Raw genomic sequence first — 27,466 nt, 5'->3', positions numbered from 1 at the left:
AGGGCGCTCTGGGGTGCTTGGTCCTTGAGGCCCCGGCTGGCGGGGCCGCCCACGGTCAAGGCTTCGGGCACAAGCGCGGGTGTGCTGAGGCCTGCGCCTTCCGGGAGTCTGGGCTCAAGCAGGTGGTCGCGGCGGCTCCGCGGGCGGGCGGGCGCCCAGCAGGATGACCAACGACCCCCGGCGCGTCGCCGGCACCCAGCGCCCGGGCGTAGAGGCGGGCGGGGGGGCTGCGCTCCGCTGCCGCCAGGGCCCCCTCCTTCCGCGCCCCCCCCCCCCCGCGCCAGGTGAGCCCGGCCTGGGCCTCGGCGGGCGGCGGGGCTGCCCTCTCGCCGCCCTCCAGCGCCCCTCTCGCCGCCCTCTAGGGGCCGGGCCGCGCCGAGCCGGGCGGCCGCCGGCCGGGGCTGGGGGTTGGGAGGGGCAGGGGTCACGGGCGGGTCGCTCGTTCGGCCGCTGGCGGGGGGCGTGGCCGGGCGGCCGCGCGCGAGGCCGGGCCAGCGGCCGCCACGCCCTCGGGCTCAGACTCCGACTCCGGCTCGGCTTGCCCTGGCGGCGGTGGCGCCGTGAGGAGGAGTCCGCGCTCCTCTGTGGCGGCGGCGGCGGCCGGCTCCAGGCCGGTTTTGGCGCCGCCCGCCTGCTGCCTCCTGGCGGCTCCTGAACTCCAGCCCCCTCTCTATCAGCCTCTCACTCCGTCTCAATATGTCTCAAGATGGCGGCCAATGTGGGATCGATGTTTCAATATTGGAAGCGCTTTGATTTACAGCAGCTGCAGGTCAGGCTTCTCTCTCGGCCTCTCGCTCGGGGGTGGGGGCTGCGGGCGGTCGCGCCCTCCCCGGGGACGCCGGGCTGCCTTGCCGCCGGGGAGCCGCGGCGGAGGGGAGGAGGGGGGTGCCGGGGAAATCGGGGCCGACTCGGGGACAAGTCCCTCTCACTCCCCGGCCCCCATTGATAACTCGCTTGATCGGAAATTGATCCTCTTTGTTCAATTCATCGATCAGCCCAACATGGCGCCGGCAGCCGCCGCCGCCACTGCTGCCCCTGGTGTCTGCCCCCTCCCCTGGCGCCCCCGGCCCCGAGCCGCCGCCGCCGCCGCCGCCGCCGGACCGGGAAGGGGGCGGCCCCAGGCGCCAGCGGGGTGCGCAAAAAAAAAACAAAAAAAAAAAGAACCTGAGGAAAGTTGTGTTTTTCATTGCTGTCTCATACCCTGTATTCTTTTATCTCCTCTCTGAGATCCTTCTGTAAGGGGATGTCCAGTGCACTGGAATTAGGTTTTGGGTCTTTACCCGGCCGTCCCCTCTCATTCTCCATGATAAGATTTTTTTGTTCTCATGATGCCTGTTGCCTTATCCCTTTGAAACTTTGTGATCACACAGGCTGGTATGCTTCCTCCATGTGGGCTCTGTTGCTTCTGAGCTAGATGGTTGCTTCTTTACCTTCAAGCCTTTAAGACCCCACACGCTATATCTTTTGGTAGCTGGACACCATCGGCTTTCTTCATCACATTTGCTTATGCAGCCGCTTTGTGGTCAGTGATCGTGTAGGGAAGGTGAGCATCGTTTAATGCCAATTTAATAGAACAATGTTCTTGCAATGAACGAGTCCTTGAGCGGAGACCCTATGTCCATCTGCTACCTTAATACTAAATCTATAAACATATGGACATAGATCTATTTCCCCATGCCCCTTTGTAAATATATGTACATGCCTTTATTTAGACATCTATAACTGGCCCTTGCTTCCCAGCTCACTCTTCTATACCCTTTGATTTTCCTCTTGTGCCCACTGCCATGCTCAGTCTTCCTTTTGGTTTCAGTAATTACTCTTGGTTACATTACCCTTGATCACGCCCTACCAGGCCTCGTGCATCCCCCTCACCACCGATTTCCATCACTTTTTGTTCCCTTGTCTCTGGGTTTCTTTACACCACTTCCTTTCCCCCCACCGTGCTCACTCCCATGCCCAATGGAAAGGGCCGGTCACATGTTTACTCCTCCAGATTGTTCATCCAGCCTCTCTTAATTAGACAGACCTGTAAAATTAATAACATGCACAAAATAAGACTGAGCAAAACCAAGCAGCGAAAAGAAAAAAACAAACAAAAATGTAAACAAAACCCAACCAAAATCCAATGACACTAAAAGAAAACAACACTAACCAAGAAAGAAAAGTACAAGGACTGTGTGGTGAACTTTAAGAGTGTTTTCCTGTCCAGTCTGTTGGGGCACCGAGCCCTGACCACAAAGTCCACCTTTGGCATTCCCCGGGGACTTTGATGCTCCATTTTCTTTCCCTTCCGCTGCACTCTCTTAGTGTCATGCCTCGAGGTGGCAGGATCAGTTCGGGCGCAGCTCCCACACTGTGTCTCCAGTGTTGTCCCCTCTAGGGCTATGGGTCTTTGAGGGACGTTTCTCATCGTGGGGCTGCCCGTGTGGTCTTCTCTGTGGACTGGCTTCTCTGATTGGGAACATCATCCTCAAGGTGTATTGGGCCAGGATGTGCTCCTTTCTCCCCTCCTCCCCCTTGTTCTGCCCTGTGTTCTCTGATCAGATATGTCCCTCTCCGCGAGCTGCAGATCCGGTGCCATCCTGTAAAATACAATCTTTGGGGGCTGCAAGGATGTTGGTGGGTGGGTGTCAGCTCAGATCTTTTGGGAGTCCAGGAGATATTGACTGTTCGATGGGCACAGTTCTGTGGGGCACCGTGCTCTTGGTCCAGATGCTGGTTGTGAATATGACTTTGTTTTTAACCAGTTGTGTGTCTCTGGGTCAACTGCTGTGTGTTTTTGAGTGAGTTTTCTCATCTGGAAAGTAAATGTACTGGATTATCCAGACTCCCATGTCAGCAAGTTATCGAGAGGAGTTAATCAGAGGCTATTTCATATAGTGTGTACCTGCGCGCTGCAATCTAGACCTGGGGTGGCAATTATGAGCTCAGGATAGAGATGGTGTCCAGGAGGTAACATACGTGGCTCCATATTGAAACAGGAAGCCCACTGTGGAGATTTGGTCCTTCCGTTGATGTCCACTGGCCACCTAGTCTCCTGCTATAACTGTTTCACTGGCTCAGCAGCTGAGCCAGGAGCCAGTGCCATCATAACCAGGTGGCTACCTCGGAAAAAGGGCAGATAGATATTTGTTATCTTGTTGTCTTGGGGAGCCCACCTAACCTCCATGCAAACCTTCTGGTGTGAGTTATCTGTGGAAGGAATCATAGGCTCACAGTAATTCACATCTTTCTTTTTGACAATGTGCCCGTATTCCTTTCTGAACCTGAGAAGGTGGCCCCTGTGTCCACCAAGAAATTTACTGGCTGGCCTCCTACATGGAGAGTTAGCCTGGGCTTTTGGCGGCAAAGTGAAACAGAGCCCTGACCCCTTTATTCAGCTTCTTCAAGCATTATTGTCTCTTGCTTGGGTCTCTCTAGGTGCAGATGAGGCCCGTCCACTCTAGTGGAGGGTCGTGCACCTCTCCTGGGGTTTTCAAAGCACTGATTTTTCCAGTGTCGTTCTTTCCTGCAGTAGGCACATTGATCCTTCCCCATGGCTTGGCGGTGCCCACAGGTTAGTCTCTCCGTGAGTGGGCCATGCTCTCCTTTTCCTGAGTCTCTAGGGTCTCTCATGGCAATTTCTAGTATTTTAGCTAGTTTCTTTGTCTCTGTCGTGCTAGGGTCATCTCTGTTGTTATACATTCAATGAGCCACTTGTACCAAATCACTAAGATTTTTCCCTTCAAACCATTCCAACTTCTTTTTCATGTCTGAGGCAGACTGACTGAGTCATAAAGGCAATACTTATTGCCCTCCTGTTCTCGGGGCCTCCGGGCCGTGAAGGGTATAAAGCCCATAGGCTTCCATCAGCCACTCTAGAAAGGCAGGCGGACATTCTCTTATAAGAGCCTGAAAATTCTCACTGACCTTAGATAAATTCATAGGTTTCCTAGCTCTTCCGCAGAGGGTCATGTAAGAGCAACGGGTGATACCTGGTAAAGCCCTCTGGGCCTTGCTAGGAATTGAGATCCCACATTGTTGGTGTAGTGTCCAAAAGAGTTTCTCTCAAGTGGGGAGTGCCCGCTCGCTGACCATCAGGTTCGCTGACTGCTTACTGGGCCTCTGTCTGGAAGGGCTACCCTTCCTCCGTTGTGAACAGCAACTGGAGAAGTTGCTGGCAATCATTCCAGGTGGGCTGATGAGTATGGAAGACATAACAGTACTAGTGTGTGTGTGGGGCTACTGGTTGGGGGTGGGGGTGAGGTTGGGGGGCCGGTGGGAGAGGGAGTTACTCAATAAGGGCATGTTAGAAATTTTCTATTTCTGTCCCCTAGAAACCTTATAGGGCGGGGGTGGAACCAAAGGGTCTGAAGCCTTCTCTCCCACTCCCAGAGTTCTCCTGCAAAATGGTATAAAACCAAGTAGGGGAGAGAGATCGGGAGGGGAGGGAAAAGGAGGGGGAGAGGGAGAGTTTGGGGGAGGGGGACGGAGAGGGATGGGCTCCACCTATGTGGTTTTGGGACCTTGTAACGTTTGTTTTTCCGGTCCTGCCATGTTTCCTGAAACCTTGGAAACAAGGACCCTTTCTTTGAGGGAGGGAGTAAGTCTTTTATATTTGCAGGCTTTTTAGTGGCAATGTCAGCCCACACTTGAATTAAAGGAATCAGATCGGGATGTCCTGGTTCCCCTTAACCATAACTATGACCTCTTAGTAATAGGGGATGGGAAAACTAGTCTTGCGTGGGTCAATCAGGGACTCCTTCTGCCCCATCACTTTTAAACAAATTTTAGTGTCTCCAAGCTTTTGGGTTGAAACCACATCCTCTTGGTGAACACCTAGAGCAGGGATCCTCAAACTACAACCTGTGGGCCACATGCAGACAGCCGAGGACATTGATCCTTTCTGTCGGGTGTATATGCCCCCTTTTTTTTTAACTTCAAATCAAGATGTGCAGTGTGCACATGAATTTGTTCGTAATTTTTGTTTTTTTTAAACTATAGTCTGTCCCTCCAATGGCCTGAGGGACAGTGAACTGGCCCCCTTGGTAAACAGTTTCAGGACCCCTGCCTTAAGGTATCCTGGACTTAGGGGTTACTAATCTCCCTGCCCTGAAACATCCCTGCTGTTGTGGGAGGCTACCCGCAACCCGTTGTGGGAGGCTACATGGGAATTTGGACCCCGGGTAATTTACAAGTCTTTACTCCAATTGAACCCAAGAAAATTCAAAATAACTTAGGTAGTTACTCTATTTTGGTCACTATTGACTCCTCCTGTACTAGCCCATTATTTCCATTTAACGCTATAACGCGGAATATGATGTTTTAATAGCATTTTAAAAAATGTATATATATATATATATATATATATATATATATATATATATATATATATATATATATATATATATATATATATATAACTATGAAAGTCCACAGCAAAAAAAAATAATTTTTTCCCAAAATTATAATTGAAGCAGTATAGGGTTAAAAAGAAGGATGGGTCTTATCAGCGGGTCCAAGACCTTAGCATCATAAATGAATCAGTTTGTACTATTTAAGAGTGTAAAAAAAATTGATGGAGGGATTCAGAGAAAATGGCGACCAGATAGGACCCATCTATCTGGAGCTCCTGCTGCCAGACCAGAAAAATAGGTAATTAGGTGAAGGAAACGGAGAGGTGGAGTTTTTTGTTCCCTTGTCTCTGGAGTTCTTAATACCACTACCTTTCTTCCCACCTCCCTCTCTCGCATGTCCTCCAGGATGTGCAGTTCCGTTTTTTTTTCTCCTCCAGATTGTTCGTTCAGCCTATCTTATTTAGACAGACCTGTAGAGGCAATAACATGCACAAAAACAAGAAAGAACAAAACCAAGCAGCAAAATAAACAAAACAACAAAAATCCAATTACAATAAAAGAAAACAAAGGTCAACAAGATAGAAAAGCTCATAGATAGTTTAAGGACTATGTGTTGGCCTTTAGAAGTGTTTTCTAGTCCAGTCTTTTGGGGCACCAAACCCTGACCCTAAAGTCCACCTTTAGCATTTCCTTGGGATCTTGCTGCTCCTTTTACTTGCTCTTCTGCTGTACCCCCTTAGTGTTATGCCTCGGTGTAGCGAGATCAGTTTGGGGGTAATTCCCACACTGTGTCTCCAGTGTTGTCCCCTCTAGGGCTATGGGTCTTTGAGGGACGTTGTGTCTCGTCGTGGGGCTGGCCATGTGGTCTTCTATGTGAACTGACTTCTCTGAGTGGGAACATCATCCTCAAGGTCTGGTGGGACAGGATGTGCTCCACTCTCCCCTTCTCCCCTTCATCTCTGTGTGCTCTGATCAGATAATGTCTCTGTCCAGGAGATGCAAATTCAATGCTATCCTCTGAAATAAAATCTTTGGGAGGGGTTGTGGGGAATATCTGCTCAGATCTTTGGTGTGTCCAGGAGAGAGGGACTGCTCGGCTGGGCACAGCCACGAGGGGCTCAGAACTCTGGCTCCAGAAAATGGTTGTAAGTTTGGCTTTGTTTTTAACCAGTTGTGTGCCTCTGGGTCAACACCTGTGTTTTTTTGAGTTAGTTTTCTGATCCGAAAAGTAAAGGTACTCCATTGTCCAGACTCCCATGTCACCAAGTGATCGATAGGGGCTAACCAGAGCCTGATTCAAATAGTGTGGATCTGTTAGGTGCCTTCTAGACCTGGGGTGGCGATTCTGAGCCCAGGACAACAATAATGTCCGAGAGGTGATATAGGTGGCTCCAAATTGAAACAGGAAGACCACTGTGGAGATTTTGTCCTTCCACTGATGGCCACAGGCCACCGCCTCACGTCCTGCAAAAACAGTTTCCATGGCTCAACAGCCAAGCCAGGGGCCAGTGCCATAAAAATCATATGGCTAACTGGGACAAAGGGCAGACAGATATTTTTTATCATGATGTCTTGAGAAACCCACCTAACCTCCATGCAAATCTTCTGGTGTGAGTTATTTTTGGAAGCAATCATATGCTGACAGTAATTCAAATCTTTCCTTTTGACAATTTGCCTGTACTCTTTTCTGAACCTGAGAAGGTAATCCCTGTGTCCACTAAGAAATTGACTGGCTGGCCTCCTACTTGGACAGTTAGCCTGGGATCCTGGGGACCAAGTGAAACAGAGCACTGACACCTTCATTCAGCTTCTTCAAGCATTATTGTCTCTTGCTTGGGATTTTCTAGGTGTGGATGAGGCCCGTCCTCTCTATTGGAGGGTTGTCTGCTTCTCCTGGGGTATTCAAGGCACTGATTTTTCCAATGTCCTTCTTTCCTGCAGTAGGCACATTGATCCTGCCCCATGGCTTGGCGGTGCCCACAGGTCAGTCTCTCCGTAAGTGGGCCATGCTCTCCTTTTCCTGAGTCTCTGGGGTCTCTCATGGCAATTACTAGTATTTTAACTAGTTTCTTTGTCTCTGTCGTGGTAGGATCATCTCTGTTGTTACACACCCGCTGAGCCACTTGTACCAAATCACTAAGATTTTTCCCGTCAAACCCTTCCCACTTCTTTTTCATGTCTGAGGCAGACTGAGTAATAAAGGCAATACTTATTGCCCTCCTGTTCTCGGGGCCTCCAGGCCGTTAGGGATATAAAGCCCGTAGGCTTCCATCAGTCACTCTAAAAAGGCACGCAGACATTCTCTTGTAAGAGCCTGAAAATTCTCATTGACCTTAGATAAATTCATAGGTTTTCTAGCTGTTCCACTGAGGGCCTGCAAGAGAAACTGGTGATACCTGGTTAGGCCTTCTGTGCCTTGCAAGGAGTTTGGATCTCACATTTTTCTTGCAGTGGCAAAAAGAGTTTCCCTCACATGGGGAGTGCCTGCTGTCTGACCATCATGTCCATTGACTGCTTACTGGGCCTCTCTCTGGCAGGGCTACTGTACCTGTGTTGTGAACAGCACCTGGAGAAGTTGCTGGCAATTTCTGGAGGTGGGCTAATGCATATGGAAAACCGTTTCTATCAAGGAATCAGACCTGCTTTGTCAGAAAAAGGGATTTTGTTGATTCCAATTATACAAATCACTGGAATACAAGGGGATATATACCCAAAAAGGGACTCAGGGGTCTTCCCCAGGTGTTGGGGCTGCTTGCCTTGAGTGTAGAATGGCTGCTGCCGAATCATCCTTCTTGGGGGGTGGGGCGGTCGAGATCCCATACCAGCCCTAGTGTATGTTGGGGTGTGGACTCAGAAAGGAGTTATGAGTATTTCTCTCTCTCCAGCCCCATGCACCTGACAGGGTGGCAGTGATAATGAAGGGTCGTAAGCTAGTTCTCCCACTCCCAGAGTCCTCCTGCAAAAAGGAATAAAGCCGAGACGGAGGGGTATGGGGAGGGGTTGGGGAAGGGCAGCCTCCACCTTAGTGGTTTTAGGACCTTGGGTCTATTTTTTTTCTGGTCCTGCCATGTTTCCTGAAATCTTGAAACAAGAACCCTTTCTGTTGCAGGAGGAAGTAAGTCTTTTGTTTATGCTGGCTTATTAGTGGCAATGTCATTCCACGCATCAATTTTAGGGATCAGATAGGGATGTCCTGGTTCCCCATAAACATAACTATGAACTCTGAGAAATAGGGGAAGGGAAAACGAGTCTTGCATGGGCAAATCAGGAACTCCTTCTGTCCAATCACCTTTAAACAAATTGCGGAGTCTCCAGGCTTTAGGGCTGAAACTACATTCTCTTTGTGAGCGCCTAGAGCAGGGGTCCTCAAACAATAGCCTGTGAGCCACATGCGGATAGCCGAGGACCTTGATCCTGTCCGCCGAGTGTTTGTGCCCCGTTTGTTTGTGTGTTTTTTTTAAACTTCAAAATAAGGTATGTGCAGGAAGCATAGGAATTTGTTCATAGTTTTATTGAAACGATAGTTCGGCCCTCCAACTGATCAGAGGGACAGTGAACTGGTCCCTGTTTAAAGAGTTTAAGGACCCCTGGCCTAGAGAAATCAGAAATCCGTAGTTCTGGGGAGAGCACTCCTGTTAAGGAGGTTTCCTTTCTAAGCAAGCCCAGACAGTGGCAATTGGATCTCGGTGCACCTCGAAATGTTGTAGCCACTCTCCATTCCCAGAAAGAAAACTACTCCGACCGCTGGCAAGTTCAACAGAAAAAGTTTTTTTTCCTGAGCAGCCCCAGTCTAATTGTCCAAAGGTTTTTATACTTTTGCAATGTGCAGGTGTGCAAGCAGGCAGAGTAGAGAAGCAGGGTGTTGCAGTTAGTCATTCTTAGTTGAACAAAGACTGCTCTGGTCGCTCTCGCGAATCTTCTGAGCATCCATATCCTTTGGGACATTCCCTTGGGCACATCTGCACAGCCTACCTCCCCTATATCAGCTAGTTCATTTACAGTTCATAGCTACTTTATTTACTTTACATGGTGCCTTCTGTCAGCTCATAATGGCTTCACTCTTGTCAAGGCTGTTTAAGCTTTTCCCAGAGATCCTATATAGCCGCCATTGTGGCCATGGGGAAACGGGGCCTGTGACCCTGGCCAAGATGGTGCCCACCAGCCCAAACATGTGGAAGGGCACTGCCTAGGGAGCTGATTGAATAGACCTGGGAGTTAGCCCTGCCTTGTCCTGGGAGCCAAATATTTCCCTTTTCCCCTCCATTCCCTTTCTCCTGGCTTTTCAAACAAGCTGCTTTAGCCCTATAATGCCCAGCACAACATTTTTATAACATTTAATTGAAACTTATCTAGTACCAAACTTATAAATTATCAATGTGACAATTTGGTTACATTTCAAAAACATTGCACGTTTTATATATTTGAATGCCATATATACATATTGATAACTATGAAAGTAAAGAATAAAAATGTTTAAAATTATTTCCTGAATTTAAAACTTGAGGCGTTATAGTGTTAGTGTTCTACCAGTGTAGGTTTGTTCCTTGTTACAGGCTGGTTTTCCGTGGCCCAGGCTTAGGCCAATGGCATATGGAACCCTTCCTGTGTAACTGTTACCTTTAGGCTTTCAGTGTTGCTGCTTAAGGCACTTTTGGGGAAAGCTCTTACTACACAGTTCCACTGCCACGATGTTCCAGACAGAAATTCCAATTCCCTTAAGGTTCCCTGAGCTTCCAGATGCCCCTTCCCTTCAGAGATTTGAGAGTCTGCTCCCGCCAGCAGGCATCTTGGAGGGCCGTGGGGCCATTCCAAGCAGTGGTTCTCCTAGCTTGTCTAGAATAATGGTTGGACTTAAAGTCGACCTCAGTGAGTTGTCTTTGATCCCTTACTTCTTGCTGGGGCATCTTCCTGAGGCAACAGATTCAGGGCAATAAAGGGCTCGCTCTCAAGTGGGGTTTATTGACCTTGAGGCAGCAAGCTCTACATAGCCTTCTTTTGTGCTTTCTAGATGGGACTTAGCAGCTTCATACTCAGGAATTGCCCCCTTGCATGAATCCTGTCCAATTGGGATAGAGTTGACACAGAGGCTAGACAAACAAAAGCTGATACACTATGCAACTTTATTTGAGAAAGGAGAATGGTGGCCAGAGAATGGTACACTTTCCCTTCTAACCCTGATTCACCTGGAACAGTTTTGTAAAGTGATTGGAAAGTGGGCCGAAATGCCAGAAGTTACAGCATTTCTCCTTTTGAGGAGCAGTAGAGACCTTCATCCCCAGTGCACCCAGGAACCCCTAAGGCAGGCATCCTCAAACTGTGGCCCGTGGGGCACATGTGGCCTGACGACATTTATCCCACCCTCAGGGTGTTTTTGCTGCCTCTGCATGTCCTACTTAGTAGCCGATTCGTGCAATGTGCATAGGAATTTGTTCATAGTTTGGTTTTTTTTAACTATAGTCTGGTGCTCCAACGGTCTGAGGGACAGTGAACTGGCCCCCTGTGTAAACAGTTTGAGGACCCCTGCCCTAAGGGATCCTGGACTTAGGGGTTACTAATCTCCCAGCCCTGAAACATCCCTGAACATTCTACCCGTTGTAGGAGGCACCATGGGAATTTGGTCTCTGGGTAATTTACAAGTCTTTTATTCAATTTGAAGCCAAGAAAATTAAAAATGACTCAGACACTTACTTTCTTTTGATCCCTGTTGACTCCCGCTGTAGTATTCCAATATTACAATTTAACGCTATAACGCATGACCTTTTCATTCCAGTCAATTAAATGTGTGTGTATAGATAGATAGATAGATAACTATGAAAGTAATTAATGAAAACAAAATTTGTTTGACCAAAGTTAATAATTGAGGGATAATAGGATTAAATAGAAGCATGGTTCTTAGCAGTGGGTCCAAACATTAGGATCATAAATGAAACAGTGATCTCAGTGCACCCAGTAGTTCCCAAACCCTGTACCCTCATAGGGGAAATTGTGGATGCTTTTACTCCCGTGCCTATACTTAGAACGAACAAACACACATGCCTGATAATCCTAAGATTTTTTTTGTTTCCTGTGACACTCACCTAATTTCAAGGGCACTGCCACCTCACAAGCCTAGCCTTGCCTCAGTTAAACTGTTCACCCTTTTGTCCGTTTGTTTGTTTTTCCAGAAGTTCTCAAGTTACCAAGCCCTCTGAACCAAGTGTGCCACCTCTAGGACCACCATCTCCTGGACCACCTCAACCTTATCCATCCTAGACCTGAATGGACAACCCCTCCCAGCAGAGTAGAAAGGGTATGGACCCAAAGCCCCACTTCACCCTTTTGCCAGCAGGAAGGACCTAAAGATGTCGTCGCCTTGTACCCCAAAGATTTGGGTCCATATCTCTTCAGGGTGTAAATTTTAGGTAGCTAGCATAGGGACTAGGTTGTCCATGATACATGCTCAGAGGGCCAAGCTAGCCACCCAGGAAAGAGTGGCACACCGAGCGTGCTCAGAGGTCCAGGTTTCCAGTCAGGAAGGCCAGGTACACCTGGGTGGGTGCTGCACCCACATTGACCCACCTAGGCCAAGTAAATTCAATTCAGCCACTGGGGTCCACCAGGGTTGCCTACCATGCCTCCCTATCTCTCCTAAAACACAATTGGATCACAAACCTGGCTTTGGCGTGAATTCTTTCTCATGCAGAGCCAAGGACCAAGGTATATCTGTCCACAGAGAGAAAAACCTAGGAAAGCTCTTTGGAGGCAGCAGCACTGCACATGAGTGGCTATTGGATACTGTTTAGATGCATGGCTTTCTATTTGGAACTTTTTTTTTGTCTCACCTGAATGGAAAGGAAGAGGTAATACTTCTGGATCACACAGTATCCATGTCCACAAATGAGCTGCTCATTCCACAGTCCTGGCAGTGCCTTTTGAAAACCCTCTGCTTTAGAATGTCACTCCTTGAAGATGGCAGTGGGAGTGGCTGGGGCCAAGTATGCTGCCTCTTACTCCCAGTTGCAGGTTTCTGGATGCTGATTGTATCTCTTACAGCATCAATTAGTGGGCTTGTTGTCTGCCTCAGGCTTTGTTCACAGAGATCCTCCAGCTAGGTGGTGGTGTGTGCGCATAAGCAGAGGCTTCCTGCCAATCCCCCATGAGTAGTAGAGCTCCCATGGTGTGGACTCCATGAAAGCCGTGCTCCAGCCAGCAGGATTACAAAGGAGGGTGGGCCCGGCAGGACAGGAGGGCCATTGCCCCTATGGAATGACCTCAGAACCCCGCCTCCCTCCCTGTCCAGCTCCTGGGACTATGGGCCCTAAGCTTCATGCCTGACTCAGGAATAGACACAGGGTGAGGCAACTCCAGGAGGTGATTTTGCTGATCTAATCCAGCCTGAGATCATCCTTGCATGTGCCCTCTGTCCAGACCTTTTTTTAAATTGTTCATGCAACACTAACCACAATGCATATATACATCGGTTGTGTAAAGCACATTTGTACATTCATTGCCCTCATTATTCTCAAAATATCCACTCTCCACCCCACCCAAGCCCCTGGCCTCAGCTCCTCATTTTTCCCCCTCCATTCGAGCTACCCTTGATAATTTACTAATTATTTTCTCATATCTTGCACTGTCTGATGTTCCTTCACCCACTTTTCTGTTGAGGTTAAATGTAGATCCCTGTATACGGTTTCCGTTTTCCAACCTACCCTCCCTCCACCCTTCCCGAGTCTGCACTCATAACACTGGTCCTCAAGGGCTCATCCACCCTGGATTCCCCATGTTTCCTGTTCCTATCTGTCCAAGTGTACATTCTCTAGTCTAGCCTGATTTGTAAATTAGAATTGGGATCATGATAGTGGGAGATAGGAAACATGTAGGAACTAGGGGAAAGCTGTGTTTCATCGTTATTATCTGGTACCTGTCTTGGTTTATCTCCTCCCTGACACCCTTCTGTTAGGGATGTCCAGAGGACTGTAAATGGGCTTTGTGTCTGTACCCAGCACTCCCCGCTCATTCGCAATGATAAGATTTTTTTTGTTCTGATGATGCCTGCTACCAAATCTTTTCAAAACCTCATGATCACACAAGCTGGTGTGCTTCTTCCATGTGGGCTTTGTTTCTTCTGAGCTAGATGGGCGCTTGTTTTCCTTTAAGCCTTTAAGACCTCACATGCTATATATTTGATAGCTGGGCACCATTAGCTTTCTTCACCACATTTGCTTATGTACCTGCTTTGTGTTCAGTGATCGTGTAGGGAAGGTGAGCATCATAGAATGCCAATTTAATAGAACAGTATTTTTGCAACGAGGGAGTCCTTGAGCAGTGGCCCAATGTCCATCTGCTACCTTAATACAAAACCTATAAATATAGGGACATAGATCTATTTCCCCATGCTCATATATTTAAATATGTACATGCCTTTTTTTAAACCTCTATAATTGACCCTTGCTTCCTAGCTTGCTTTTCTATTCCCTTTGATTTGCCTCTTGGGCCCACTGCCATGCTCACTTTTCATTTGTGCTTCAGTAATTCAGTAATTCCTCTTGGTTCCATTGGTTCCATTTCCCTTGATCACTCCCTACCAGGCCTCCTACATCCCCCTCACCACCGATTTGCATCACCTGTTCTTCCCTTTTCTCTGGGTTTCTTAACACCACTACCTTTCCCCACACCTCCCTCTCTCCCATGTCTCCCCAGAAGTGTTGGTCCTGTTTTCTCTCCTCCAGATTGTTCGTCCAGCCTATCTTATTTAGACAGACCTGTAGATGTAATAACATACACAAAACAAGACAGAGCAAAACCAAGCACTAAAAGCAACAAAACAACCAAAATCCAATGACAATGAATGAAAACAACTCAACAAGAAAGAAGTGGCTCATCGTTAGTTCAAGGTCGGTTTGTTGGCCTTTAAGAGTGTTTTCCAGTCCAGTCTGTTGGTGTACCAAGTACTGGCCTCAAAGTCATCCTTTGGCATTCCCTGGGTACCTTGATGCTTCGTTTTCTTGCTCTTCTGCTGTACCCCCTTAGTGTTATGCCTCGGTGTGGCAGGATTAGTTCGGGCGCATTTCCCACACTGTGTCTTCAGTGTTGTCCCCTCTAAGGCTATGGGTCTTTGAGGGGTGTCTTGTCTCATCGTGGGGCTGGCCATGTGGTCTTCTATGTGGACTGGATTCTCTGAGTGGGAACATCATCCTCAAGTCCTGGTGTGCCAGGATGTGCTCCACATTCCCCTCCTCCCCCTTCATCTGCTCCATGTGCTCCGATCAGATATGTCCCTCTCTCAGAGCTGCAGATTCACTGCCACCTTCTGAAATAAAATATTTGGCATGGGAAGGTGAGTTGGGTGGGAGGATCTGCTCAGATCATTTGATGGTTCAGGATAGATTGACTGTTTGGCTGGGGACAGGTATGTGGGGCTTAGGGCTCTGGCTCCCAACACTGGTTGTGAATATGTCTTTGTTGTTAACCAGTTGTGTGCCTGTGGGTCAACACCTGTGTCTTTTTGAGTGAGTTTTCTCATCTGCAGAGTAAAGGTAATCCATTATCCAGACTCCCATGTCACCAATTGATTGAGAGGCACTAACCAGAGCCTGATTGAAATAGTGTGTACCTGTCAGGCGTGTTCTAAAAACACCTTAAAAGTCCTAAAAACACTATAAATGCCTTAAAAACCCTAAAACGTCTAAAATATTTCTAAAATGCTAAGACCACCCCTAAAGACCCTCTAAAACATCTTAAGACCATTAAATACATGGTAAAAGGCTTTCTAAAACACCCTAATGCGCCATAAGTCTTAAAAAAAAACTCCTTACGTCCCGAAAACATAATAAATGCCCTAATATTATGCAAATGCCTTAAAACGCAAAATAAAGAACACGTGAAGCCCTAAAAACACGCTAAAAGTCTTTTAAAACCCCAAGAACATCCCTACAAAGCAACCCGAAGCACTATAAAACCCTGTAAAAGTCCAACAGCCTAATAGACATGAATTCACCATGAAAGCAAAAAATAATCCAACAAAACCCTAAAGCCCTGAAAACCAAAACCTAATCCCCGCAAACACTCTAATGCCTTAAGAAGCACCCTAAAATTTTAACAAAACACTAAAAGCCATAAAAACACATATAAGCCTAATAAACACCCTTAAACACTAAAATCACCCTAAAAGCCTTAAAATGTCTGAAAAGCCATAATATTCCCTAAAATTCAAATAACACTCTGAAGCCACAAATAACACACTAAATGCCTCCCAAAACATGTGGAACTTCCAAATCATATCCCTAGAAGATTCCCAAACCATGAACTTCCAAAACCACATAAATGCCCTGAAGACAACATGAAAGCCCCAACAAAACATAAAATGCTGGGGAAAAACACATAAAATATTTTAAAATACCCTAAAATCTCTAAGAAACCCTGTAAGATCACTAAAAACACCCCTACCTGCTAAAAAATACCCATACACTCCAAAAAATCACCCCTAAATCCCTTAAAAACTCCCTTAAACCTTATAAAACACCCTTAAAGCCCAAACCACCCTAATGCGCAAAAAAATTAAATGACCCCAAATGACCTTAAAGCCCTAAAAATCACATGCCACAAAAAAATCCTAAATGACCCCAAAATTCCAACTCAAAGCCAGCCTACAAGTCTTTTATGAGAACAGTTTTATCTTTCTACCAAGGAGAAGTTTGTAGGTTCAACCCCTGACCTATGCCCTTACCATATGAAGTTAGTAATCAGTGGTTTTGCAATTCTTTGAAGAAAGATGAGGGTAATTTTATCAGGAGTGAATTAAACTTGTCTAGTGCCTTGAGTAGAACTGATAACTGTACTACATTGAGTCGTCTGGTCAAGGAGCATGGGATATTATCCCATTTGCTGAGGTCACACTTGATTTCTTGTAATTTCTGTAGTTTTCCTCATATAAATCTGTTGTTTTTTTATTCAAGTATAGATATAGATATTTTCATTTACGCTTGGCTATTGTAAATGGTACTACCTGAAAATGTGTATTTCATTAATTATTATTTCTTGATCTATTTCTTCATCCTTCGAAATATTATCAGTTTGTTGTGGTAGATAAACATTAGGACTTTGCATAACTTAGAAATATTACATTTCACAGAAAAATCATATTAATTATGTCGACAGAGCTATAAAAGGAATGTTGCCCTGAATATCTTCAGATATGACAGCTGTTTCATTGAGAAATTAAGCCAGACAGACACAATGTGATGTACATTTTGTTATTTTCATGTGGGTTCCTTCACTCTTCCAAAAAAATTAGGTTCATGAGCCCCTTGGGGAATGAGTTTGAGTTCAGATCAGATGTCTATTTATATATTTGAGTCCTGAAGCCCATTTGATGGACTGTTCTGTTGCTTCCAAAGTAGTCAGTCACTTCCCCACCAATTAGAGAATTTGTCCGAAGCAAAAGTAAAAGTGTGGCGTACGACATTTGACTGCACACCATCTAAAATCACACTCTCATTTGGTGTTGGCAGTTTTACTTATATTTCAATTGTAAACTACACTTCAGAGTTCAGGCTAGTGAAAACGTTTCAGTGGAAAAAATTTGCACACAACTACGTGCAGTTTGTGATTCTGTTGTTCCCAAGCAAGGCTATGAGGACAAAGATGCACAAGCATGGGGGGCACTGCAGACAATGTGTGAAAGTTTCCAGGAGCTCAGGGGTGGACAGCGGCTGCTAATTCTCCCGTGCTGGCAGTGAGCTATGTGGGAGGGCTTTGTGTGAGGTCCCTGTGGGGTCTCTGAGAAGTCTCCATAAAGGATGCTGAGAACTTCATATGAAGTCTCTGTGCGAGGCCTCTGAGTCTCTCTGGAAGTCTCCAAGGAAGTATGTGTGTGAGGTTTCTCTCTCGGGTATGTGTGAGTGTCCTTGTGAGATGTCTGCTGAATTGTGGGGGGCGGGGGGCAGTTGTTTCGCTGAGGTCTCTGCAGGTCTGAGTGGGCTTCCCTTTGTTTGACCTCACAGCACCATATAAGAGGACCTGGTGGCAGGGGAAAGGGAAGGGGCTTGGTCCATGCACCCCTTGCTGTTCTTTCAGGGTCTTCTCTCCATCTCCGTGCACTTACCTAGCACGAACGGTAGGGTTCAGCAGCGGGGAGTCCGGTGTCCAGCTCTTCACTCTCTCTAGGAACACACCCAAGCTACCTGCTACCCAAGAGGCCCCAGATCCAGGCTCTGCAGATCCAGAATCTGATTTTTTACTGCCACAGTCACTCCAGAGGCTGCCTTGGCACAATCAGGACTCCAGAAACAACATCATGCTGCTGTACCAGCAGTCTCTGGGGCCTATGTCCACTTCCCTCCTCCACCACTGGTGTCAGTCCCCACCCACCCCACACACACACTTGGTGTCCTGACTGAGGCATGGAGGTCAAGGCTCAGTGGATGTCTTCCTCGCCATCCTTTACTGTTTAGTTCAGTAAACAGTAAGCCCTGGCCCACCAGGGGTGTTCTTTTAAGCACATGAGAATTTACTCTAGCGGATCAACTAATCATATTTTGGGGGGCCCTCCTGCCTTCTTCTATAATCTGGTGCCCAGGAAATAAAACCCTGTGTTAGAAGCACAGAGGAAACACTGACCACTATTGAACTGGTTTCCCTTATCAAGACAGGTGATGTCTAATCTCCGTGCACATCCTGATTTCCCAGGAGTCTCTAGGGGAAGGGAAGGCTGCTCCCAGTTGTGACTTTCTTTGCAGCACTCAGTCCTTAGAAGCCACTCTCTCCGGAGAACATTCCTAGAGCACGTGCACGCGTGTGTGTGTGTGTGTGTGTGTGCGTGTGTGTGAAGATCACCAGCCTGGGGTCATGTTTCCTGAGAACATTCCTAGAGTGTGCGCGTGAGTGTGTGTGTGAAAACCACCAGCCTGGGATCATGTTTCCTGAGAACATTCCTAGAGCGTGTGTGTGTGTGTGTGCGTGTGTGTGTGTGTGTGTGTGTGTGTGTGTGTGTGTGTGTGTGTGTGAAGACCACCAGCCTGGGGTCATGTTTCGTGAGAACATTCCTAGAGCGCGGACGCGTGTGTGTATGCATGTGTGAAGCCCAAAAGCCTGGGGTCATGTTTCCTGAGTCCTGGCACCCTGTTATTGACTCATCCCCACTCTACCCCACCCTGGCTATCAACTCATCCTTCCCCCAGTCAGGAGATGGAAATCAAGTAAAATAACAGTTTGTCGCCCCACTAAAGATAGTATTGAGAAAGTAACCTTCCCTGCTTGAAAGCTGTGCCTTTGCTATCCAACCCAGTGCTCTCTGTAGGAGATAAAGTTCTGCTGTGGGGGCAGCTAGCTAAAGCTGGGGTGAAGCACCTGGCCGATTCCCCTTTGTAAGCCTGTGTTAGCTCCGCTTGTGTCTTGCGTCATTTCTGGGGATCCTCATGCTCTTTGGCCCCCTTTGCTACGTCCAACGCTTCATATTCTTCTTCACTGTATCCTTCCCTACCCTGTGTCCATGGTGCCTAACCATTAGTGGTTATTACACAGACGCTCATCCTGTACCACTCAGCCTAAGCTGTTGCTCCTTCTCCGGGTTTATATACAGAGGAAGGCATGTGAGCTGTGAACCGGATTTTCCCTTGGTGCAGTGGGTGAGCAGAGTCCCCCGCTGGCAGCCTCCCTAGCAGTTCCCACCCACATGTGTCAGACCTGGGACTTCCATCCTGGAGGTTACCCTAGGCTGGGAGAGAGGCAAAGGTAGCAAAATATGTCATTTCGCATTTTGTGACAGGTGTATTGAGGCGGAACCTCCATGCCAAACTTGGCAGCCTTCATCAAATGCACATGTGGGACTTAGACAGGCCGCCACATGTCTCATGCCTGCTTGGTACCATGAGACGCTACTTTGGTCTAAACCTCTTCTGGACCCTCGATGGAATTTCTTGGCTGGATTGCGCCTCTCAAAACCTATCAACTGCAGCCACATAACGTTGAAGACAAAGTAATGGCACCAGGGAACATTCTTCACTGTGTTGGGACCTTCTGAGGTTTTCACAGTAGGGGTGTTACCATAAATCATAAGAGGTGCAAAATGAAGAACTTGGGATGGAAGTGGGTGGGAAACACTGCTGAAAACCTCCTCCAGAGCCCTGCCCTTTGAGAAGTCAGAGCTAGCACTCAGAGAAGGAGACGCAGTATCTAACATAGTTAAAGGTATATTATGCCAACCTCGTCAATGAACTCATGTGGGGTTAATTGAAGGGCAGGGAGATCAATGGCTCTGTGAGCCTAACCTTTCTGGTCTCTTGCTCTCTGATAGTGCCACCAGGGTGGATATGCATTTGTTAGGTCCCTAAAGCAGCTGGAAAGACTCAATTCCTGGGAGATCCCTGAGGAGAAGCCGCATGGACCTACCCTGTTGCAGCCCTGGTTTCTGCAGCAGCCTCATGGAGAACCTGCCAGCGCACGGACTACAATTTCCTCCTGCAGTCATTGTCTCCCCGTGTGTTTTTGGATTGTGAGGAGGACTTTGTAGATTGGTGTCAGACACATGGGATACTATTGGACTGGTGGTCTTAGATTGAACTGGGTTGGGATGCTTTTCAATGTTCACTTAACCTTTATATAAAACTCATAAAATATGAGTGTATGAATTTTGTTTCTCTAGTCTACACAGACTAACACACATGACACCCCCTCTAGATCCCGCCATGCAACACAGAAGTCACACTTTAATGTAGGAGGGGGAAAATCTCTATTATGGAACAATGAATATCATGGCTGAGAGAAGCCATTAGCCTGTGCAGAACAGGCTAAAGTGGCTGGCATGGATACTTTCCTACTAATCAGAGCAGAAGAAGCGTCTTCTAATTTGCCAGATAAGACATATTCTCGAAGACAGTGACGTGGGCAGTGGTAAGGGTAACTGGAGTAAGCCCACCTCCTCCGCCTCTGCTGCTGCAAGCTGACTGGGCACACAAACACCCTGGGGGGCAATGCCTGAGTGTGGCTTCTGATATTGAATCCCCTGAACGGACAGAAATTTGTGAATACATCCCTGATACAGGTGCTCGTGGTGGGAAGGCTCTGGCAGTCAGGTATCGCCTGGTGGAGGCAGGGTCTCACACTTGCCACTCTCCTGTGTTCTACAAAGAAAGGAGCCCTGCAGCTGGAGGAACATCCATTAACTGAGGCCTGCGCTTCTTTTCGTGGACATAACGTTGACGCAAGATACTCCTGATGACAGCCTGGTGTCCCCTCTAGGACTTGGCCAACATCTGTCGTGAGCACCTGAGCCTCCGTGACCTTGTTAGGAGACACTGGTTGTCTTTGAAGGGGCCCAAGGCTGTGACCACAGGGTAATACGGGCTTTCCTTTTTGCAAAGGATCACCGTGTCCTGTAGATTTTTTGCTGGAGCAAATCCACTGGACAAAGTGCTTCCTCCATTTTTTGCTGTGGCCCTCAGCAGGAAGCTGTCCCTTCTCTGGTGGGAGCTGTGAGGACTTGATCTCAAGGCACTCAGCCAATGCCTTGTCTTGCACAGGCTGGCTTAACCCACAGACTTGGGAGATGCCTCTTCCCGCTAATCCTTTTCCATGCTCTTCTGGATTGGGCCATTTATGAGTCTCCCTCTTGTCAGTGGGAACAGCATCCTTCCTTCTCCTTGTCGAGGGGTCCTGAAGGTTGGGGCTTTTGAGCTTCTGCTGCCCCATGTAACTTGCTCTAGCCACCACGAAGCCACTTGGCCCTTGACATATTGGCTTATCCCCAGTGAACAAATGCTGGGGGCGGCAATGGACCACCTGAGAAGGCAAAACATTGGTGGCAGTGAGCACATCAGTGGTGCAGTCCTGAAGGAGCCCGTCAACAGGACAGCATGGAGAACCATCCTCTGCCTCTACCTCCACCTGGAGCTTAATCTCACTGCACACTCGTGCTGTAAGGCTTGGCTTTTCAGGAACTGGAGCACACTTTCCAGGTAGCAGGAAACTTTTACTACATCCTAGAGCCTCGAAGCACCCCCGGGTCCACATCATTGGTTTGAGATTTTGCCAGCACACTGGTTTTGAAAGTGTCTCTATCGTCTAGCTCTATTGAAGAGGACTTCTTGACCACCACCAACCCTGTCTCTTTGGCTCTTGAAGATGGACATTCAGAGTTCACTTCCAATCTGGGGCCTCCTGGGGCACAACTAGCACCCTCTTTCCTTGACCCCTTGCTGGTCAGTACTGGATTTGAGGTTTGCTCTAGGCTCTCTCTCTGGACACTTTCATTCTGGAAGGTTCTGCCAAGGATACTGGGCATGAAGGCTGGAAACGGCTGCCTGAGGGCCAATGAGCATCCACTGTCATTATCAAGTGGGGGGTAGGCTGGGGTTCCCTGAACAGGCTCCTCTGTAGGGGAGCAATCAGCAAAAGGACTCTCCAGGGTAGGGCTTGATTTCTTTGTGGTCACTCTCTCTCCCCAGTCTGCCTGACAGGGTTCTCCCAGGACCTTGGCAGCCTCAGTTACTAGGTTAGTTCAATACTTAGGGGTGGCTAAGCAGGTGGACTTTGGAAAGGACATTGCGTTGTCTTTTCTTGTCCTACAGAGGTTTGTGGGCTCAAGGACTTTGAGGGGCATGCACCACCTCTGCCTCATTTGGAGCCTTACGATATGCGAGTCCAGCACCTGTTGAGTGCCCGGGCTGAGAAAGGAAAGGCTCTGCGTTGTGTTCAGATCTTCCAGCTCTCCCCAGGAGGCCACATTGACAACATGTGGGTGGGTCAGGGAAATAGACAAAGCGTGCGTGGTCGCAAGACATGAACGGCAAACAATGCCAGGGATCTGATCCTTTCTAATCTGCTCCACCTTCCTGCACATGTGGACATTCAGGGTGTTTTCCAGTAGGATTTTATTTGGACCCCTTAGGGTGTAAGTTCCTGCGTTAATCCCCTTGTGTATCCTCAAATCACTTAACTCCTTTGAGTCGGCTCCCGGAGTTCCTTTTGGGCAGTAGTTTCCTGATCCACAGAGAGATAGATTACATTTGGATATTTTCCTCAAGTAATTCCCTTGTCCATTGACCGAGTTGTTCCTCAGCTGGACACCGGCTCTGCAGCACGCAGGCGACGGTCCAGGGTGTGTGCATCTTCCTGGGGACACCGTCTTCATTACATTCTTCCCCTGCTTGTCTCCAGGTGTTGAGCAGGAGCATTCGGGCTGCTTCATATCCAGACAAGTCCCTGGCCATTTTTCCTGAGGCTGCTTTAGTGTCAGAGACTCAAGAGTCCCATTGCCGAGGGGCCCCTGCAATTGAGGGAAGTTCTCTTGGCGGTGGAGCTCCGATTGCTTCAAGCAGCCAGGAAGCTTGGGGTCTGTCTTTGGGGTCTGGACCTTCTGATTGTCCTGGGGATGAGTGGGTTTGCGAAGACAAAAAGCTTCCTGGGGTGGTGGTATCATAAAGGGTAAAGAACTCTCACTTTCCTGTTGTTTCTTTAAAAAATGGCTTTCCAGCTGTTGAAGTGAATTTGGAATGCGTGATTGGGACTTAGTGTGGACGGTAAGACAGGATTCATCACAGGGACTCTTGTGAGGAGGAGGAAAAGGTACTGCGAGTGGGCCACGGGGCTGTGGACCGGGCGGAGTCAGGACTGTAGCCGGCGGTGGGGCCTGGGCTTGGCATGCAGTTGGAAGTAAAAGTTGGAATCGGCCTTCAGTGTAGGGCAAGGAGTGACGTTGCAACAAGAGTGGGTACTCTTTAGCTTGCATTTGAGCTGGTAAGGCATTTGGAATTTCATTAAATAAGACAGTGGGAAACTCTAGGGTAGATCCAGAGACCCTGAGAGCAGCTGCCAGAGACTCGCTGTGCAGAAAAGGTAGACCCCAGAAAAACTCACTGAATTTTTGTGGAAAATGCTTCTGAGCGCTGGGTATCTGCTCTGCTTTGATGCTGGCATTCCAGAAGGGCTGGGGAGGTGCAGTGATCTGCTCCCCATCGAGTGCCTTCAACATATTTAAGGCCTGCAGATGGTATTCTGATACACCCTTTCCTTTTTCTTCCCAAATATTCCATTTCTCTGCCTTTGTGATTTCTATTTCCAGCAGCTTGTGGACATTGGGGTTGAGCAAGGTGGGCCTCCCTACTTCCCCCTGCCTCTTTGTGGGTCCTTCCCGAAAGGTGTCTTCTTGGGGGTGCCAGGTAGAGTGCTCTTTCAGAGACCCAAAGTATTCCAAGGAGGGAAGCTGTAAGTTCTTGGCAGCTGCCCAACACTGGGGTGGGGAGGCAGTAGGGAGGCCTGTGGGATCCTGACTTGTGATGGCTGCCATGGCAGGTGTGGAGCAGCGGTTGTGTGGAGATGGGCTCTGCCTGGGCCTTGCCAACAAGTCATTCTGAGAATGAGTCCCTGTGGGGTGCGGGGCTGGTGAGTCCCAGAGAGTGCTTGGAGGCTGCAGGTAGGCCTTTGAATCCGGGGGTTTGGCACTGGGTGAGGGAAGAGCCAGTGGTGTGGGTGAAAGACTGTCAGGTTCATGGGAATGTGCGCAGTTTGGTGATTGACTCAAGGCGGGTAAGACTTGAGAAGTTGAGATGCACATCTGGGCCCGTGGAAGGGTGGAGTTCTGAGACCTAGGTGTCCGGAATGGATGAGCCGCAGAACCGTGTGGGGCGCGCGTACCGACGTGGACTTCAGCCGTACCTCTATTTCGCCAGCTACCAGAGAGGGCTTGAGCTTTCTGTTGACCAAAGCTGCCAGTGTCAAGTGGGTTTCCCAAGTGGCTGCAGGAGACAGAAGGACCAGATTACAGCCAGGACTGAAGGGGCAAGAGACCTAGCAGGCTAGCAAGGGTCGGTGCAAGCTCAGCCCCTCCCCAAGCCTTGATGGCCTGCTCTTCCTGCCCCACCCCACTGCCCGGGACTCCTGTCATTCTCTGCCCATCCCTGAAAGTGTCCCCCAAACCAGCGCATCCCAGCTGCTCTGCAGCCCGAGGCCACACAGGCACCCTGGTTGGAAGATGCACCCCGCGGTGAAGCAGGAAGGTTACTTACTTCTGCCTAAGACGCAAACGCAGGTTCTGAGCGCCATATAGTTCTTGCAGGAAGCTTCGGAAAACTGGAAATCAAGAGAACCGTTATGGTGCAGCCCTCCCAGAGGACCGAAAGGAATGTCACACGGGCTGTGCACTTAGGACGTTGGACTCTCCAGAGCTCAAGGTCAAATGATAGCTTACTCCCACGGGCAGGAGGTGCTTTGGCATTTCAAGGAGCATCGGTTTCCAATATTGTCTGTGGGGTCTCAGTGAGCAATCTGAACCTTGGCAAAGTTACACAGCTTATCGCAGTTACCCCTCAATGTTCCACCTCCAAATCCACCAGAATCTGCTCCTGACACCCCCACTGCCCCCTACTGGGTCCTACCTTGGCCAGCCTTCATCCCATCCTAGGCCCCTCCTGTACATCTGGGAAATATCTGGGTTCTGTTTCCATCCACAGTATCCTTTTGTTCAGGATTATTACCTGAGAGAGACGGGCTGTTGCCACTGGCATCCTGCAGAGGAGGGGACAGGAGAGCTTACAGAGCTTGGTTGAATGGGCAGAACCTTACCTTTCAGAGCGTCACCTTTGTCCCTTGACCTGCTGCTTCTCCTTGTCTCCACCTGAGGCTGGGGCACAAGAGAGGAAGTCAGGCTGGAATCCAATCCTGCATCTGTTCTTTGTGACAAACTGCAGGCATTTACTGGTGATTAGAAGAATGACAATCTCCATGGAATGACTAAAGCCCAGAAACCAGCTTCTGTGTGAGACCTAGAGTGCATTTCTTCCGTCAGCCTTCCTCTGCTCACGGAGAGCACACACTCTCAGCACTCAGTGTTCTGGTGGGCAAGATTTTGATTATGGAGGCTGAAGCTCTGGGCCAGCCCTTGACCACTTCCTCCCCGGGGTCAGCCATGCTTTCTCAATTAGCCCAGACAGAAAAGGAGCCTTGGCCCAGAGACTGGAGCTCAAGGAAAGAGACTGAGGACCCAGTGATGAGAGCTGCCCTTTGAAATGTCTAGTCATCTAGTCCTTAGCCACTGCGTCACTATATTGGGGATTTTTACCTATTGCCCTCTATAACAACTAGAGATGGGAGGTCTGAGATCTTCAAAGAGAAATATTTTTGAATGCTCATCTGACTGGCAAATGATTTACATATCATACGAGTCAATAGTTCAGTCGTTCAATCAGATCAAGGGCAATGGTACAATCAATGATTACCATATCCATTTTAGAACAACACCCCCCCCCTCCATGGTTAAATTGCCTTCAAAAGGAGTTGTGTAATCACAGTCAGGTCTAAAGCTCTCTGTCCCCTCTGGCCTCCTTCATTTTTTCGTCTTGAAATAAATCCCCCTTCACTCCCTAGCTTCCCGATGGGGAAGTTCTCCACACTGCTGATCTCACAATCCCTCCCTCTGCCATGAGATCTCTCCACCTGCAACTCTGTCAACCCTTGTGTCCATGATCATGATGCATCCACGCCTCCTGTGCTTCACAAACAGGGAAAGCCAACAGAAATAATGAAAATCAACATAAGCCGGCAAGGATAAAATGATACCAATGCAGTGAACAAAGTCCTAACAGTGAGTAAGGACGCACCAGCCCTCATCAATATTCCAAAGCCAGGGCTGATGGTCTCTTCTTTCTTGAGATTTCCCCTATCAGGAAATTAATTACGAAAGGAAAAATTTATAAAACAAGGAAAAATCAATCTCTCCTATGGCTGGGTTGAGAATTTCTTACCTTTATCCTTTTCCTGGGTGGTCGCACAGGTGGAGTATTTGGAAGGAAGGGGAGGACCAGGAAGAAGCAACCCACTCCATACAGGATGCCCAAGGTCAAAACAGTGAACCAGGTGGGGTATTGGTAGGTCAGCCAGGAAGCACTTTTCTGTTCCAGCAGAAAGAGAATCTCCTCCATCTTCTGGATACAGCGGTTGCACTCAGGCAACTGAGCACTCTGAGTCCCCTCTGGCTTCAAACCCACTTGCATCACAAACCTGGGCCCACATCACTAAAGGGTCACAGTGGGGTGGGAGGTGACAGCAGGACAGCACATAATCCCTCCCTCTACCCTCCAGCTCATCACATCCCTCCCCTGCTCTGGTCTTCTCTCTCCCACTGCCTGCTCTGGGCCTCCAAAGTCACCAGCTGCACCTGATGGAATGGAATCTTAGTGCAAGTTCTTATTCATTCCACCTCCCACCTAGGTATTACCTGCTTCCTTGGCAAGTTGCCTGAATCATGACCAATTTCATAGGCTTAGAATATCTGAAGTTGTCTCTGTCCTCAATGAAAACCTTCTCAAGTCATGGTTTTACTTTGTCTTATCCAAGATAGAGAACTTAGGTTTATGTAACATTTATTTAGCTTTATGAATGTTGGATGAAAAGCTTGGAATTTGACTTCTATGACCAGGAGAGTTATTCAAGAGCTGAGGTATATCTCTCCCAGGAGAGAGATCTAAGAAATTTTCTGCCAGATGGTACATTTGGGGAGACAAGGAACACTTAAGCATTAATCATTCTTAACAGTGTCCCCTGCAAATCTTCCTTGTGTGTGACTACTGCCCATTTAGGGCTTGCTCTGGGAACACTTGATGGGGTAATAAGCCTTGCAACAATTCAGGCTCAAAGGGCAAGCATCTGGCTGAGCAAAATAAAGAGATAATATGGATTGAGTTGTGTCCTTACCACTACCACTTGAGATATTCCCCCAAAATTCGTTGGAACCCTAACACTGAAGGCTATAATCTGATTTGGTTATGTGAGGGCTCTCTCTGGGAGAAATGTACCTCTGTCCTTGGCTTCACACAAGAACCAATTGACGCAGAAACCTAGTTTGTGATCCAAGTGACTTTATAAAGGATAGAAGAGGCAAATATGCTCGTGGGGGGTGGGGGCGGACTGGACAGCCCACGCGCGCTGGGTTGCATGACAGCTGGTGGGAGGCCCCCACCCATACCCTGTTGGTAGGCATGGCTGACGGTACTGTTTGACCCCATTGACTGAATTAAGCCCACCTGGTCTAGATAGGGGCCCGCCCAGGTTGACCTGCTTCCTGTCACAAGGACCTAAATGTGTGCATCTTTCCAGCCTGAAGCAGCTTTCAACTGTCTGTGATGGGGAGGAGGTTTGGCATGCACAGCGACCACCCT

The sequence above is a fragment of the Tenrec ecaudatus genome, chromosome 4 (genome assembly GCF_050624435.1).
Source record: "Tenrec ecaudatus isolate mTenEca1 chromosome 4, mTenEca1.hap1, whole genome shotgun sequence".
NCBI classification, from domain to species: domain Eukaryota; kingdom Metazoa; phylum Chordata; class Mammalia; order Afrosoricida; family Tenrecidae; genus Tenrec; species Tenrec ecaudatus.
This window is presented reverse-complemented; position numbering follows the sequence as displayed.